At 38.4% G+C, this 14862-nt stretch overlaps 1 protein-coding gene and 1 non-coding gene across 3 annotated transcripts in view; one reads left to right on the top strand and one right to left on the bottom strand.

Moving 5' to 3' along the window:
• The window catches only part of LOC134798682 (furin-like protease 2), a 371313-nt gene that overhangs the window by 65549 nt on the left and 290902 nt on the right, over positions 1-14862 (bottom strand). The window lies entirely within an intron of this gene.
• Trnag-gcc (transfer RNA glycine (anticodon GCC)) lies at positions 3182-3252 on the top strand. The gene has a single exon. It is a non-coding gene; the product is annotated as a tRNA-Gly (tRNA).

The raw sequence follows: 14862 nt of genomic DNA on the forward strand, positions 1-14862 counted from the left end.
GCCTATTCAGCGCATTTACATTTTACCTACATTAAAAGAGCTGAGCTGCAACTTTTTTTTTACTCAAGCGAAATTTAGCCATGTCGACCACTCTAAAATCTGTGGAAAACGGCGAAATGCTATTTTTGAAATACGAGCGGAAAATGGGGAATCTAGTGGTATTGACCACTCTTTTTCAATTCTATTAGTCGAATTTAAATGCCTAGTAGGTAGTGAAAGATTTCGTGCGCTCGAAATTCAAAAAACCTTCCCTCTAGCTAGGCTAAAATCTGCCCAACTGAGCAGCACAAAATGTAACTGTTTTTTACGCCTTTAGGAGTTATCAGACACATTAGTCATGGGCAAACCATTCAGTTAGCGAAAATGCCTACTTAATTCTATTTTTTACCCTTGCGACATCAGTTAAAAAATTAAGATCGGAACTCCGAGTAGGTAAATGGAAACAATAGACATAGTTAAAGCACAGGAGAATTGATTCGCTCGTGATTCAACCGCCATAGATTTAACGATGCCATTCATTCGTTCAATTATCGACGGTGATCGTTCCGTCATGCATAAAGCAATGCTATTAAATTATGCCGTTCGCGCTGAACAAATACCGACATTGATTTAATCTGTGTGAAGTGATAAAATCAAGCATTCTTTGCTTGATAAGGCTATTCATGAAACGGATGGGCATTGTGTTAAATAACTTTTATCACGATACTATGTTTTTACATCTTTATTAGTTACCCATCATCACCGGCCATGCACCGGCCTATATAGATCTTCTCTCATTCCAAATACTGGTGATCATGTCTAAATCTGTTGGTGATCCTAATAAACAAATAAACAAAGCTTTTTTACAACTAGAAGTCTCTTTTTAATAAAACGAGTTAAAAAGAGACTAACGTTTCTATTTCAAGTCATTAACTTTTGATGAAAAGGGTTCCAGATACCTAGCCGGTACTACGAGTGACAACGTGTTAATCCACATCGTCCTTTAATATCGAGTCCCGCTTGTTTCTTCCAGCAGACTTCGGGCAATATTACCCGTTATTAACCCTAGCTTATTGCCTAGTTCATACATTTTGCTTCCGACCTAAACCAGACGAAATGAAATTTCAGGTGGATTTAACAAGAGGTCGGAAATGGAAACTCGGCAAATATAGTGTGTGAAACTTGATATGGCGTATTTATATCTACAGTTTGCACTACTTAACTATGAAAATTGAGCATTTTAGTGTTCTGTTAAAAGAAACAGAAAACAGAGTTAAAACAGGACGCTGCTTGGCTAGCGCAACTAGCCGCAATCTTGTTAATTTGAACGGAATACTCCATTTCATTCTTAAACGCCCAACCAATGCTGCATCATACTTATTCAAAACACCAAGGTTGTGACTACACTTGGAAGTATATAATACCTATACCTACTTGTATACCTACGTCTTGGACCATAGATAGAGGCACCTGAACTACCTAGTCATGAAACGGTCAGCGCCAATTTAAATCGAGTTTTTTGAAGTGAAAACTTCTTTAGCGGCGCTGTGCACTTTTTGAGGTGGGGAAAAAATGTTAAACTCGAGACAGCGTAAGGCGTAAGGCGTAAGGCGTAAGGCGTAACCCTCTTTCTACCGCGCGGCGAAAATGTATGCCTGAGCCTGCTGTTTCGTTTAGGCTGCGCAGGGCGCTTGCGTGACGTCACGTGTGACAGACAATGTCATTGTGTTTTTCTTTTTTGGTTTAAATGCCATCTAGTGAGTTTCCCTCAGACTGGTATTAATATAACTGTAGTACTCACGGTGATGTGCTTAGGGGTTTCAAGTAATGCGACGACATAACGCTAGATGGCGTTAACCTCAATTATACATTGTGCTGCACTTGCTGGCGCTGTTATTAATATTTTGAGTTACAATGTCGTTGAGTTTTCACTTCTGCCGGCACTCCCGGAGTGCAACCCGTTGTTTTTTTTACCCTATTTATAAAACCTAGAGCTTACCGCCAGTCATAGACTAGGAATCCTCTATCATAGATGGAGTTTAGAGCAATTATTTCATGAAACCGATGCTGCCAAAAATACGGGGGTGCGGGGGACGAGGTGAGCGAGGTCCCGTGCCGTGATTGGTCCGTTCAAAGACACGGACGTCACACAAATACACTTTCGACTTGAAAATGGAGTAAAACTACCGTATTTGTGGCAGAGGGGGTAGAGCTACTATGCTCAGTCTGGAGGATGTCTTGTGTGTGCCGCCAGTGAATGCAACGGTAGTAGGTACTCTACAAATTACATCGAGATAGGATCTCTTAAGGTCACCCCGAACCCTAACATAAAATGAAAGCATTGAAGGCTTCTCTAAAATCTGATATTTAAGTAACCGGTGTTTATGAATATAAAAATTAACTTAAGTATACCTATATTAAAACAAAATCTCGGTGTTAATGTAAAATGTAAATATAAGTATCTCCTTACAAAACAACTCATTTTCAACCAAACCTTGGTCGGAAAGAAAAAGTTTCATTTATACCGACAGACAGCTTTTTATTTCTCGAATTGCTGCTGTAAATTACATTAGAATAAATACCTAGCAGGAGTATGCCATTTAATGTTAATTTCGGGTCATCTTCAATTGTTCCTATGTCTAATCCACGCTTGTACAATTTTATTTTGGATATTAATTTTTTTGATAATAAAAACACTATATTATATAATGTTACGTTGTTAATATTATGATACTAAGTGTCATATATCCATACTATAGGTATTGTTATAAAATTCAACATGAGTTACTAACCTAATAAAATTGTACTTTTTGTGTACACTCGGGGGCAAATTTTGTTTAACCCTCGTGCTTTGAAACCCTCGCAACGCTCAAGATTCCAGTTTTCGAACCACTCGCTACGCTCGTTCCAAAATTTTGGAATTTTTCGCTTGCTCGGGTATCAATATTAGCACGAGCGGTTACGAGTAAACAACAACTTTGCCCCCTTGTAAAACAAATAACTATTAAATGATGATGAATAACATAAACTTTCACAATCACGATATGCACATGTGTTAACGTGAATAAAATGTAAGCATTAACCATAAATAGGATAGTAATTAATTAGGTATAGGAATTTCTTTAAATTTTATTACTTACATAAATAACTCACATTTAGCAGTATAGTGATAATGAATACTAAATTCGACAATTTATATGAAGCATCGGTGGTTCAGTGGTAGAATGCTCGCCTGCCACGCGGGCGGCCCGGGTTCGATTCCCGGCCGATGCATGTTTTTTTGTATATGAAATATAGATGTTTTATTTTGCCTTTAATTGTTACTTTACTATACCAAACTATACTTAAACAACTAAATATAAAATCTTACTATGTATTTTTAATATATTCCTACCGTAAGCAAACCACTTTAGTAGTTCCAATAAAACGCGATAAATTTGAAAACAGCGCATGAAGACACCGAATTCATATTCAAAGAGCGCATTCACTTACTCGGAGTGAGGTGTAAGGCGGGAAGTATGGCGTTAAAATATACCGCCGTAGAAACATCAGGCCCCAATTTCACATCGGTGACAGGTGCGACGAATTGTAAAATCACTGTTGCTGACGTCACAGGCATCCATGGGCTACGATTACCACTTACCATCGAGCGGGCCGTACTCCTGTTTGCCACCATCATTGTATTATTTAAAAAAACTTTATTATATCGGATAAAAACAGATATTTCTCCTGCGAAGTTTCTGACAATTGTCAAAGATTTAGAAGAATTGTAGGTAATTCTTGACAGGTAATGAGTTATATGTCGGAATTTCGTGACAATTGTAGTGTTTCTTGTGACAATTGTCATAAACTTAGCAAGAGAAATATCTGTTTTTTTCCGATATCATAAAGTTTTTTTTAATAATACAATGATGGTGGCAAACAGGAATACGGCCCGCCCGATGGTAAGCGGTAACCGTAGCCCATGGATGCCTGTGACGTCAGCAACAGTGATTTTACAATTCGTCGCACCTGTCACGTTGGTGAAACAGGGGCCAGGTATGTATGCAATTTTCTAGTTTGCATCGAAACGACACACCTGAAATACGAGACTAAAGTTACAACAGGTATTACGTCTAGGAAAGTATCGTTCACGTATTTTCTAGGTTCGGAATTGGACTGTGAAAGTAAGGCCTAAAATCTTTCGTAATTAAAGATCAAATTACATGTAGGTATGTATTACGTACTACTTGCTTAGAAATTGCAAAAGAACATTACATTACCTAAGTACTAATAAAATTAGTTAAGGTTCGGTTCAGGTCAAAAATGCCGAATTTTTCGGCCGCACCGAAACTTACAGGGCTGTATTTTCGGTAATGCCCGACGGAAGTTTAGGTTTCGGTTTCGGCAAAAAATCCGATTTCGATCGGATACCATGAGGAGACAATTACATAATAATTTCACACTTTAACAGAAGACTAGAAGACTTCTATTAACAATTTTGATTTCACCGTCCCCATAGTTGTTTGATAGTATCCTCGGCCTCCTGGTTCAAAGTATGATACAGAAAGGGTAAAACCTCCTCGGTATAAATGGAGACAGCATAGCATAGCTCATTTGAGCCAATATGGCGAATAAATTGCATACGAATGTGTGATTACTGGCATTCGCTCACCTAACGCTAAACTTGATAACTAGTATAATATAACCTCGATTTCTGTAAGAACTACACGGGATGGGTGCTCAAGCTTATACTGGAACAGTTTTTGTACATGGGAATGTCAGTCTAGAGCGTCTGCCGGAGACCGCTTCGTATTCTATCGACGCTTTATATCGACGACTTCTTTTCCAAGCTCACTTCTCTATCTCAACTGGTATTTAAATATGAACCTTACGACACTTAAAACTAGATCGCTTTTACAATGACAGTGCTATAGAAATACGAGGTTTGGTAGGTAAACGAGTCGATAACCGATATCGCCGCGATCGCTCAATGCACACTTGAGTAACAACCCTTTTGATACGTTGCATTACATTGAGAGTGTGTTTATTTACGGAAAGGATCCGTAGACGTTTTCCGGTGCTCTGTCACAAACTGCTGTAAATATTAAGACATTTTCGTTTTATCGAAGTGTCGTGAGGCAAAGAGTATCCAACAGTTCAAATCTAGGCTTAATAAGTTGTATATGAATCATCAAAAAGAGTTTGAGAATATACACGTGACCAGCCCCGTGAGAGATACGTCCATAAAGTTAACTTTTAGGTAAATACTAACTACACGAAATATATGTTATACTGTTACTGTGTAAGTACCTGTATTAAGTACCCCGTAAGAAAACTATTATTACCTATTAATGTTCTGTTTTTAGGGTTCCGTACCCAAAGGGTAAAACGGGACCCTATTACTAAGACTTCGCTGTCCGTCCGTCTGTCCGTCCGTCCGTCTGTCACCAGGCTGTATCTCACGAACCGTGATAGCTAGACAGTTGAAATTTTCACAGATGAAGTATTTCTGTTGCCGCTATAACAACAAATACTAAAAACAGAATAAAATAAAGATTTAAATGGGGCTCCCATACAACAAACGTGATTTTTGACCAAAGTTAAGCAACGTCGGGAGTGGTCAGTACTTGGATGGGTGACCGTTTTTTTTTTGCTTTTTTTTCGTTTTTTTTTTTTGCATTATGGTACGGAACCCTTCGTGCGCGAGTCCGACTCGCACTTGCCCGGTTTTTATTTATGTTAATTGCATAATTTATTATCTAATCTTAATACCATTTTAATTAGCTGACCAAGGGCGGGTTTCAATCCAGCAAGTTGTACGCGCACCTTTTTCATTACTTACACAATCTGTTGCACAATGTTTAGATAATTAAATACTTACCTACTTACTCTTTATACCTAAGATAGACTAATTACCTACCTAACCCTTATATTATAACTTAAGAACAGCTGTAAAAAGGAATGAAATAAATGAATTTGTATTTGTAATTACCGACTATTAATTAGGTATGCATCAACGATCAGCACTGAGTTTATCATATCCAGCTCTATATCAAACGCGTCGTTTTTCAATAAAGTTTACGTTTTCTAAGTCTAGCCCAAACCATTCCAGACTGTTACTGTGATTAGAAGCACATGCATTTTCGCTTTACAATTTTAATCCGTACGTTTTTAGGCCGGGCCAGGATACCTATCCTTTTTAAATCTGTCAGAGGCTGGAGCGTTTCCATGTCCCAGCAGGTACAGCATTCGCAAATAGTTCTTTTATTTCTGTCCAGCTCCGATATCGTATCTGGGATCGGATTTTAGAACGCAGTCAGAGAAAGCTTTCGAAATTTCTCGTATTCTGCAGCTTAATGTCGCAGTAGGGCTCTGGAGTGGAAACTAGGCGTTATTAAAATTGCTTACCATGAGTTTGGTGTAAAAGGTACTTACCAAAAATTTTTGAAAACTTAGTGGAGGTAAAGTTGATCAAAATTTTCTATGACTTAGGTAAATAATTGTCATTGACGTATCTCAGGACTGGCCTTACGGGCAATAAGAATGGGGCATGAATGGGGCCAGTACAGTAGTGTGACACTGGTCCAACGCGATTGGTTGATGAGTTCGCATCTCGCGCGCGAACTAGTTGCATTAGACTGCACGATTGGCTCAAATTCGTGAGTGACACCGCTGAACTAGTACCATTTTTAGTGCCTGTAAGGCCCGTCCTGAGATATACGTCAAATTCAATGTAATTTATATGGTTTTTCCGTTCGTGAAGGTATAATCCAGTGCATACATGACAGCTAGAACTTTGACCTGCGTCCATGCACTATACTACAAATAAGCGATCGAAGCCGTCGTAAACGCGTATATCATCGGTGCAAACCTACTGTACGAGTCGACCATTTTCTTAACGTTTTTGAAATTCGTTTGATTAGTCACAAACCAAATTCTGTGTAAGTATATAAGTATTTATATATTTATACATATATCATATATATTGTCGTCTAGTACCCACAATATAAGCCTCACTAAGCCTATTTTGGGACTAAAACGCTCTGTGTAGAATTGTTCTAGTTAAGAATTAATTTAATTTAGTTTTTAAATTATCCTTTTTTTTCAAGGCATGTGCTCGGTAAGGCATTTGAATATGAACCCTAGAGTTTTTGCCTTCAACCATTCATCCGCCAAGTTAATGCCAAGGGCTCTCCTCAGGAGCGCCTTTGATAGCGTCTCGCTCTCGCCGGTAAAGTAAATGATGTTGTGCACTCGATTAGTATGCCATTTGTAAGCGACGGAGCGAACTTTTTTTGAGTTCTAGAGCTTTATTAGTTCAGTTAGATGGGTAAAATGATGAGATAGAACTGTGAGTTTAGGTAAAATTTATATTTATGAGCTTTTATTACGGGAGTCACGTTGAAATCGTCAAAATACATTCTAGACTTCAAAAGCGCCCGCCTAAAAGACGGAGTTCAAAATGGAGTAGCCATTTATTTAGTGAAGACACCGTTTAGTGGCTGATGTTTACCAGCTCCAGAAGTTTTGGTCCAAGCCTCCTACACCTATGCTTAGTGTACTTTACTGCATCGTTTGCTACAGAACGTTCAAAACCAGATTAGGTTTACAAGTCACGCTCTATTTAGTCCAGGCACGCAAGAATTTATTAATTACCTACTTAACTGTGAACGTTTTGCCGTCGACTGATACATCTGGCAGGATATCATTAAAATTATGAAAAAAAAACATTAAGCAAAATTTGTGTCAACAACATTCATTAGGTACTATATCAAAAAGTCATCAAACGTTACAACACCAATTTACAAGCAGAGTGCTTGTGAAAGTTGGATGTCTAAAAAATTTCGCTAAATGTTCTTCTTTCACGACTGGTTGCCATGACAGTTTTAAAACTTCTCCTTTACAAATTGGTTGCGAAACACAGTTGCGATGGCGGCCAAAGGGAATTCCTCTTTTTCCCGGCCTTTTATCACAAACAACTTCGATAAGGTATACACAGTACCTAATACACATAGTAACACGTCAAAACAACTATTTTAAGATATTTAAGAAATCCGATCGCTTAGGTACTTGAATATAACGACGGCGACACTTTATACAAAAACATCCGTCAGGTTGTGTGGGGGCACGAACACGAACAATCGGAACAATAGGTACCTACACTCGTGCCTTAGAAGCCTCGAAGAGTATTCTACTGGTTGCAGAGATATTATTACCTGAAACAAATAATATTTCACGTTAATATCAATAATATTAAACGGTGAGTAGAAGCGTGAAGGGACTCCAAGAATTCGCTCTAATAATATACAATTGCTTTGTTCGGACTCAATTAATATCTGAAGCGCTATTCTGATTTTACAATGACACTATTCGCATTGAGAATCGCGCGCACCTACATATAAGTACGAGCGAGATGCCAAAGGACAATGACACGATTCATAGTGAATTAACGTGAGCGATTCTATCTTATCAATATCACAACCTCAACAAATTTTATAATCAGAATACTCCCGGATTAGAGCGGTTTCGCACTACGTCCGATCCGAATCCGCTCCGAACCCGTGAAAATAATTATAGTCCGTAGTAGCCGTAGAACTCTTTCTATGGTAAGTTACCCACTAGATCCGATACCCGTCATCCGATTACTTTCCGTCATTCAACGTGTGCGGTGCGTAACTTACCATAGAAATAGTTCTACGGCTACTACGGACCATATTTTTACGGGTTCGGATCGGATTCGGATCGGACGTAGTGCGAAACCCCTCTTACGGTCTATTTCTCGGGCATCATTATAAACTTAGATTTATTGGAGGAGCCATAATGCTTAAATTCTTTAGAATTTCGTAGCTGCTTATGAAGATCCCTCCTATTGAAGTTGTGTCACTGTTTGAAGTTATTTGCTATTGTCACATTTATGAATTATGAACAATGAAGTACTCCTGAATTATATTCATATTTCGACTACCTACGTATTTTATCCACTTTGGTAAGTAATACACGTGTAAATCAGGCCAGGGCTTGTAGTAGCGTCTTTATTTTGACTCATTTAAGTACGCCATAAACTTTAAGCCGCCATTTTAATTTAGTTTATAACGTTTATTAGGTATGTCATCATCATCATCATATCAGCCAGAGGACGTCCACTGCTGGACATAGGCCTCCCCCAAAGAGTGCCACAATGACCGGTCTTGCGCCACCGCTTCCAGCGGTCTCCCGCGACCTTTACCAGGTCGTCAGGTATTTGAGTTAGATTTGATTAAATATTCTTCGTTGAAAACACTTCTTTATCCCATGTAGGCCTACGCCTTTAATTACGATAAAATTCGTAACAAGACAAAAAGACGGCCAAGACGGTCCACTTGTACTGATTAACGAGTAATCCGCACACCTGCCTGTATGTTACGCGCCGAGTACTATCTCTGGTCATCCAGCGTAAGGTGAACTCTAGAAATATAACAACTACCTACTTGTAAACTTATACTGGTCTAAACGCGCCGTTAACTTGGTAAACGAGTATAATGATATACCTGGCATCTGTCGAACAGGACTTCGGGGCTTAGCTGATAATCCCCCGGCTTACGTAGGGCCGTGGCTTGAGCTGGGCGAGCAAAGAAATTACTTGATTTTGCCTGGAGGTATTCTACACATAGTATTTTCATGTGTTGGCGAAGAAAGTAAAACGAATTTTCTTGCAAATGTTGCTGAATATTTATTTTACGAATAGCTGAACATTTACATATAATAATTTGAACTAAAATAACAACACAATGATTATCATTGTGTTGTTATTTTAGTTCAACTATGGAGACAATTTGTCTCCATAGTTAAAGGTGTAGCATAAGTTTTACACCACTCAACAATCAATGTCACATCAGGTATTTAGCCATTTTACAGGCTATTGTACCCGGAAACTAAATATGAGATCTATATGAAAGAAATTGTAAGCTACGTTTAATACTGGATACTTTAAGTATGTATTTTTAATCTTTTGGGGTTGCCTAATGTAAGTTTTTAGTTACTAATATACAACAATAATAATAGAAACATGAGATATTAAAGAAAACAACGTTGTTTCCATACTTTTGGCATTGGATGTATGCCGTGTATGTATACGTAGCGACATGATAGCAGTTTTGTAATAGCAATCGGCCGAGCTAACTGCAGCGATGCAATAAAGCGTTATCGTTTAATAACCGCGCCGCGGCCACAATTTACTGTAACTACCCAAAACGGGTACCATGGAGAGCTGGATACTGTAAACTGCGGTCCGGTTAACGCGAACTTAACTACATATTGATGTTATTTGCGTAACACACTACGGAATCCTTTTCAGTGTTCCGTAACAGAAAGATCCAACAGGAACTCTAATACTAGATGTAGCTGCACATGCAGGCTCCGTATATTATCTAAGCGGTAACTCCGGTATTCCTCGGCTGCCCGGCCGTCTGTCTGTCTGTCCACTATCAAAACAATCGAATTCAATATTCGACCTGTCGTCGTTCTTGATTAGCGAAATATCAACCTTCATCATCTGATACTCAATTCATATTTTACCACAGACAAGAAGCAGTTGCATTTCGAGCTAGTTCAAATCTTTTCTGTAAGTGCTCAGCAAACTACAACTTTATGTAATGTCATTCAACTTACAATCAAATTAAAATCTTGCCCATTTATCCTCGCTCGGGGCACAAACCTGTTCATTTCAAGCTGACTGTACACTTCAATCGTGAAAATTAACGACAAGAGCATGCAGCGTGAAAAACGAAACGAAAATATACACGAGGGCGAAGTGAGGTGACGTCACAGTCGGAGCGAGCCTCCGTCAAAACAGGGGAAAAGTTATGACACTTTTGACGTGGATAAAGGACAAAAAGGATAATCGGATGTTGGTGTATAATAACACTATCAAAGCCATAGTCTTACCTAAATTACTAAAATTGCCATGCTCTGCCACGAAAAAGTGAGGCGAAGAAATTAATGAAATGAAAATATTTATTTTCAGGCAACTATCAGCCAATGTCTCACACTCTATACGTAGGCACTGACTTTCAACACTACAATCATCTAACATCTTGCTCCCAAAAAAACTCTAAAAAAGGACTTGACTCACAACTCGAGTCATTGAAGATTCTCCTAAACTCAAGTTGTTTTCTTCTGACTTATAGTTAGACTCGTGAGAATTAGTATTCTTACAGGTACTACTTGGTATGACTTGTTAACAAAACTAAAATTAAAAAAAGCATTACTATCACTCCCTATGGTCTACGTAGAATAACTTTAAGTGTGATGAAAATTCTACTTAACTTTCTTTGATCAAGCTACTTTATCTATAAACGCTTACAGCTTTTCTTTACAAAACAAAAACAACTGTTTCCAAGCGAAAGCGCCCGCACGCCCACAGGTGCTAATAATGCAGATTGCTAGAAGGTCATATCTAAATCACTGGATAGACGTCAGTACTTTATCTTCACTCAGCACCTGGCCGCCCCCAGCGTGAGTTATAACTTCGGTTCTCCTTTTGTTGTTTACGAATGAGTTTTTCACGTTCGCGGCGCCCGCGGACCACAGTTCGACACACCTGCTCCACCATTCTGAGGCGGCGTTATATTTATTGTGCTCATTTTATGTATATTGTGAGCGAATAGTACGCATTTGGCAACTTATCGCGCCTAATGTTGCACGATTTTTCTCAGTGACGGGACTTGCGTAGGGATGATGTTTTTATTATAAAGACGTGACGGAATATTTGCGGATGCGAGGAAATGTGCGTCTGTACGTCATATACGTCAGTCGTTTACGTTTGAATGCCGCTGTTATTTGTCGACTGCTTCATTGAGGTTTACTGTTATAACTGACTTTAATCTTTTTCTTTTGGCAGCTTCAATCTGATGCTGAAATACGGATTTCATTTTAGAATTATATTCAGAAAGAGATACTTACTTTTTGTGTACGCTAACCTTTATTACTTTTTGGTTATTGTTTATATTTAAACAATCGTTTAGCATAACTTGAACTGAGGTCAATAGCACATTCATTAATTCATTTGGAAATGTTTGTTAACTAAGGTATAAAATGGATATAATAAAAATTATTACATGAAATGAGAACATTGATTGGAATAAAATGAAATGATATGAAACTTGGAATAGTATATAAGAATGACAATATTATTCATGTTTTCCTGTTTGTGTCTGGAAATTAAACAAAAATATCGGTATTTACCCATGGAAAGGTGATGACTCACAAAACGTTAGCTTACATGTGTCTACGAGTATTTCCTTCCATCCCCATTCCATTTTCTTCCATTTGCAAATTTACTCTACGATAATATAAATGTTGTGACACCTATAGGTACAACGATCTGCGTCTCACAAGAGGCGTGTAAACTTCCTGCTGCGACTGGCGTTGGCTTTTAGAGGGCCTACCCCGAACCACGTGCGATGTGTTGCCTCTCTGACGCACTTGTAAATTCGTATGTAAGTGTGACAGGGAGGCCAAACGTCGAACGTGGTTTGCGGTAGGCCCTCTGTAGCAAGTCGCAATGCGATTATTCGCGCTTCGGCGGCACCCGCACAGTCACTGCACAGTGGACGGTGTCGAAATAAGTTTTAATGGTTGCCGGCTCTTACCGGCCGCAAAGTTACGTGGGTTTAAAGTCCCATATGCGGGCCCGACGTGCCCGACCCCGAGTTTTATTGCTTCAAAGTGGAACGCAAAAGTAATAGCATTTAAACGGGCTTGCTAAAAATTTGTTGGACTTTGTGTTTAGTGGAACTCTGTAGTTAAACTAGGCGTCCGCCACTCACTTATGGCGGTACGTTATTTAATTACCGGTATTATTGTAAGTGGGTGAGTTGTTCGAATTTGAATTAGCAGCTAGCAGGAATTTTCCTGACATAACAGGAGTTTTGTAATTTGTAAGCAATACGGCAATATTGGAAAAAGTAACAGGAATTGTTGTTAAGTGAAATAATGGCTACTACACATCTGAAGATTTTTGTAACATAAAGACTGTGTCCTGTTTTTAGGTTTCGCGGCCAAATCGTTAGAATTTGTTAAATTCAGCCATTTAGGTGCGATGCCATTCAAGAGTTTCGTTTATGAATTAGAAATGTTGTTAGGACTTTTGAAACTTAAAACTTAAAGTACCTAACTCTAGTACCAATGAAAACCAGTTTTAGCATAGTGCCGCTGATGATATAAGAAACTTTATTCCAAAAAACAAATAGTAGGCAACACAGATGTCCTTTCGATTTTTTATATCTTAACCTGTTATTGATATGTATATCACTGATATCTGTGTATCTCGCTAGCACAAACATGCATGGTCCAAACCAGAAACTGTAATAACGACAAGTAGCAATTAAAAGCATTGTATTATGTGTAGAGTTAAAGGTGACTCAGCTCAGGTAAGAAAGCACATCAAATTGTATGAAAGCATCTCATAACAATCAGTCAGATTCATATAATATGTATTCTCATTTCTTTTATTGGTTTTATTTTCTTTTCCTTTTGTAAGAATTTGATATGTTTTCTGAAAGAGCTACGTATTTGTATAAAGTTATGTACTCACTGAGTATAATTGCATGAATTCTATAGTAATTTAAATTGTATTTTTCTTAATTACTCGTAATGCATGTTAATTATAAGATGTAATAATGTTTTGAAAAGATGTGTCCCGCCGAGTTTGTTGCCGGTCCCATATTGGGATACCCTCCTCCAATTGAGGGGGGATTTAAATCTTCTCGGGGCAGAGGTGTACGGTTGGAGCCGGTAAAGGTTTATTTGACGTTCATAAGCGCATTGTAATATGCCTACTTGAATAAACTTTTTTTATCTTATCTTTATCTTTATCATCAATTAGTGCGAGTGCGTGTATTAACAAGAGTCCCGGAGAAATACGATATAAACATTTTTTCAATTTCATTCTGTTATTATTTTAGGTTCGGATAAAGTAATAAACGTTAACATATATATTTCTTTTGTTTACTTAGAAATACTTAGAATTTTGTCTGTCAGCCTGTACAACTCTCAGCTTCGCCGTTCTCAATCGTGATTTTCGGATCTTCTTCTAATCTATTTGGGACAATACAAGACAATTAATAGCTTCGATTGACATATCCCTACGCTATGCCCCGACTTGCGATACTCATCAGGGATAATTTGAGCATTATCGATTCGGTTTGACGGCACGTCTGTCATCCCGTTTACACGGGCACGGATGGGGCCTGATTGGGCTCTCATTTGGGCCGATTGTGCCTCACGAATACATAATTGTACGCCAGCGCCATTAAGATAATCTGTGCGGCGTGTCTGCCATGTTATGTGCTCATTGATCGGAGCTGTTGACAGTTGAAGAGAATAGAGAAATACGATAAGTACGATAACAGTCTACCTATTTTGTGACATACAAAGCGCCTTACTTTACTTTTATGACGTCCTCCTAGCCTTGTGACACTGCCTACAAGGCAGGAGATTACCAGGTTAAATTTTTTTTTAAATCTTTATTTAGGGAAAAAAGGCCTTCGTCGCTGAGCGATGATGGCCTCATAATAGTTACATATGATTAATGTCTACAATTTATCAATTTGATTATTAAGGTTTAGACAGCAAAATATTACATAAGCCCACGTTTCAAATGTCCTGCAGTAGGCTCCGATCCGAGCACACTGGTTCAAATCTTGGTAAGGGCATTTTGTTGCTGAGCTATGGGTGTTACTTGTGTATCTAAGTGTATATTTATCTACTAGTAGTACCTATGAAATTCCGAGCTTAAAAATTTGCAGTAAGAAAAACTTTTACCCTGCAACCTCACTGTACGTTACACATTTCCACCGAAAAACGACCGATGTAAAGTCAAACTTCGCGTTCGAACAGTTCAATAAACCTCCGAAACAAAAT

The sequence above is a fragment of the Cydia splendana genome, chromosome 17, assembly GCF_910591565.1.
Source record: "Cydia splendana chromosome 17, ilCydSple1.2, whole genome shotgun sequence".
NCBI lineage: Eukaryota > Metazoa > Arthropoda > Insecta > Lepidoptera > Tortricidae > Cydia > Cydia splendana.